Genomic DNA, 4,035 nt, shown 5'->3' with positions numbered 1-4,035 from the left:
GGACTTGAAAATGGCTGTCTAGCAATGATCAACAACCAACTTACAGTTTTTTTCGATTGCTAAACGACAGTGGACACAACTGGAGTCACATGTGCAAAACTCTAACTACAGTCTGCACAGCAGCAGTTCATGTGGACCAAACTCTAGTTCGTTTTTCATTGCTTGAACACAGTTTTCAAAACTCTACACACTTATCCCATGACTTTAACCACAACCTGCACAACACTGTGGATTTCCAGCACTTTGTTCAAATGCTAACACACTGCTGTCAAAACTGTGAACCACACATTCAAAACGGAATAGATTTCAGCCTTGTGCCTTTCAAACACTGCTGATTGCAATTTCAGCTGAAAGGCTAAGCAGGTGTCTTGTTTTAGACTTGTTAGTGAACACACACACATATTACAGTATATATAGGTAGAGCTCAGAAAGACTAATTTTGGAAATGAAACAAGGAAGATGGGTTCGTGGAGGGAGAAGGGTGGCAGGGAGAGGGTGGATGCGTGGAGGAAGACAAAGAAGACAAAGAGCTGTTATTTCAGATGAAATAAGGGCTACACTTATAGACCATGTCGTGAACCATGGTCTCTCATTGAGAGAGGCAGGGTTGAGGGTGCAACCCAATCTGCAAAGATCCACAGTGGCATCTGTAATGCGAATTTTCCATCATGCAAACAGGTGAGAGTTACATCCTTACAGTAAATGAAAACATTACAGGAAACTATTTTGTATTGCAATTATAGAATATTTACACAGATATATATTACAGTAAGTTTGACTGTAAAATATATTTTTACAACAGGACCCAAAGGCTGCCCCCAACAGGGGGAAGAGGAAAAATATTTTCAGATCCGCAGGAAAATGCTATTGTTGACATGGTTGTTGTCAACAATGCAATAAAACTGCGGGAGATTCAAGATAGAGTGCTGGCTGATAATGATATATTTGAAAATGTTAATTCTGTCAGCACAACAACTATTGCTCGAGTCCTAAAGAAACACCAAGTTACAATGAAACAGTTATACACTGTACCGGTCGAGAGAAACAGTGAACGGGTAAAAGAGCAAAGATACCAATATGTCCAGGTAAGACGTCTGAGGTTACGTACACAGCTATACAAAATATTTACAGTAAAAAAAAAACACTAGCATTTCTACAGTAAAACTGTGCACTTACTGTTTTTCAGAGAGTAATGGATGTGGAAGCACTGGAAAGACCACATTCATTTGTATTTATCGATGAAGCTGGATTTAACCTTGCCAAAACACGGCACAGAGGAAGGAATGTTATAGGTCAAAGGGCCACTGTGGAGGTTCCAGGCCAAATGGGGGGAAATATCACCATGTGTGCTGCAATTGCCAATGATGGTTTGCTTCTCAACACACCACTCATTGGCCCATACAACACAGAAAGGCTTATAGCTTTCCTAGAACAGCTCTATGCTCAGCTAGTGCCAGCAGAACAGGGGGAGCCAGTAAGAAACCCCCAAGTTTTTGTCATAGTTTGCGATAACGTTGCTTTTCACCACTCTGCAGCTGTCACAGATTGGTTTGCAGCACATCACAGATTTATGGTTTTGTACCTGCCTGCATATTCACCCTTCCTCAATCCAATAGAGGAGTTTTTCTCTGCCTGGAGGTGGAAAGTGTTTGGTCACCACCCACATGACCAAATGTCTCTTTTGGAAGCCATGCGTGCCGGATGTGAGGACACGAGTCCAGAGGACTGCCAGGGATGGATAAGGCACTCCAGAAGGTTCTTCCCCAGGTGCATGGCAAGAGAAAACATTAGATGTGATGTTGAAGAAAACCTGTGGCCTGATGCTAGAGAGAGGCAGGATTAGCCCCTCAATTATTTGTTCGAATTACAGTATGTACTTTTAGTTTCTACCTTTTTTTTCTCATTACTGTAATTCCGTAAATTACTACAGACTATTGAAGCAAACTGCTAATTTTCATTTACCTTAAAGAATTGTTATGTTCTAAAAATTTTAATAAATCATGTGAAATAATGTCACTCTTTTCTTTGAAGAAAATATTACTTTGTATGAAGTCACTGAAATTGTTCAAACTGTAATGATGAATAGTTTGTATTTTCTGTATTGGTGTTTGATGCTAGTGTTTTTACTCTCAGTGTGTTCTGAGTGGCAGTGTGTGTTATCTCAGTGAGGGTTGTGCATAGTGTTTGGCTGCACTGAGCGTGTTTTGAGCCATGTGTTAAGAGTTGTGTTGCTTGGAATGAGTTTTGCAGGTGATGTGAACTGTTTAGCTCAGGTGACTGTTGGTAGTGCAGACTGTAGTTAGAGTTTTGCACATGTGACTCCAGTTGTGCCCACTGTCGTTTAGCCATCGAAAAAAACTGTAATAGAGCTAGAATATTTTTTTTTATAATAATGTGCAAATATTGTACAATCCAGGTGTGCAAAGCTCTTAGACACTTAACCAGAAAAACTCACAGCTGTAATCACTGCCAACAGTGATTCTAACATGTATTGACTAGGGGTGTGAATACTTATATAAATGAGATATTTCTGTATTTCATTTTCAATACATAAAAAACATTAGATAAAATGTTTTCACTTTGTCATTATTGGGTATTGTGTGTAGATGAGTGAAAAATATATATTTAAACAATTTTTAATTAAGGTTTTAACACAACAAAATGTGGAATAAGTCAAGTGGTATGAATATGAAGGCACTGTACATGGCAGTTGTAGGAACTCAACATAACTCTACATACATTTTATCACCTCAAATAAGCAAAGACTTATTTCAGTCCGTAACATCAATAAACTTATTCTACAGTAGCTGTACATGTCAATATATATTTGAGTAGTGTGTAGACCTATTTTGCAAAAATGTGCATTGCTGATAGTTTGTGGAAAGGACAGGATGATCAATTCCACAAGCATCACATGGTTCTGTCTTGTGACACTTGTTATTTAGGCTACCGTTGTAACAACGGGAAGACCCCTTTTTGTCTCACTTCCTTATGTCCTCTCCGAGGGTATCTAGCAGAGTGGCTCGGAAGACAGTATAATTCTGTTGTTGATACAGACAACAAGGTGTGAATGATTGTGGTTTGTTCTGTCGCTGTTAATGGTGCCTGCAGCGCCTACTCATTGACAACCCAGGGCCTGTAGCTACAAACCTCACACTCTTTTTCCTCTGTTACTATTTATGGAGCTGCAAAATTCACTGTCTTACAGCTCACAATGAAGAACTGCTGTAAGCTATCTTAGGCATGTCTGGACATCACAGTATGTTTAGCAACAGACTTTTTCCCCCTTTTTTTAAGATTCCTCATTTGGGTATGAAGTGAAGTGCTGTGTTTGTCTGGTTTGTACACTCAGAGAACAGGATGGTCATTGTTACACAGCCATTGACTAAAATTTAATCTATAGACCTGTCAGAAATAGGACCAGGTTACTGTGCTGGTGTGTTGGCAAGGCGATGGAACGACTTGATTCACAAGAATTTGCATACTATTCTCAAATCCTATTTAAAAGATCAGTCCTTATACAAACTGTATTTTGTTGAAGGTATTTATGGTTAATGCTGCAATTAGATTATTGTTAGCTAGATAAAAAATTACAGGCCTCTCTCATCTTTTTAAGTGGGAGAACTTGCACAATTGGTGGCTGACTAAATACTTTTTTGCCCCACTGTATTTTTTAACTTTAGTCTGTAACACGTCTGTATCACCAGATGTGAAGTAAGTTAGATTCTGTTGTATTGTACCATCTTGATCTTTCGTGACTGGGACAGTCTGTTGTGTTGTAAAATATACTGTGGATAACCAAAGCAACATGTATGCATGTGTGTTTTATCCAAACCTGTAGCCAATAACATGCTATGTCAAGTCATATAGACCCAATTTTCCAACAGGAGATTTAACATGGAGAATCATTTGGCGAGCCGGACGAGAAAGACCATAATGTCAGTTTCAGACAAGATGATATTATATAAATACACGTTTTCCCTCAAAAAATGTGTATTAGTTTAGTTTTGTTGCAAATCCAGTAATGATATGGGA

The 4,035-nt window shown here is 38.8% G+C and overlaps 1 long non-coding RNA gene across 1 annotated transcript; it reads left to right on the top strand.

Annotated features, from left to right (window-relative positions):
• The first annotated feature begins 848 nt into the window (after nt 1–848).
• On the top strand, nt 849–2,011 carry LOC149985101 (uncharacterized). The gene is made up of 2 exons (XR_016490382.1): nt 849–1,085; nt 1,187–2,011. It is a non-coding gene; the product is annotated as an uncharacterized LOC149985101 (long non-coding RNA).
• Nucleotides 2,012–4,035: the final 2,024 nt, after the last annotated feature.

Source organism: Oncorhynchus mykiss, chromosome 2 (assembly GCF_057628025.1).
Source record: "Oncorhynchus mykiss isolate SJ-2025 chromosome 2, ASM5762802v1, whole genome shotgun sequence".
Lineage (NCBI taxonomy): Eukaryota > Metazoa > Chordata > Actinopteri > Salmoniformes > Salmonidae > Oncorhynchus > Oncorhynchus mykiss.
The sequence above is the reverse complement of the archived record's forward strand: the minus strand, read 5'-3'. Positions and strand labels throughout refer to the sequence as shown.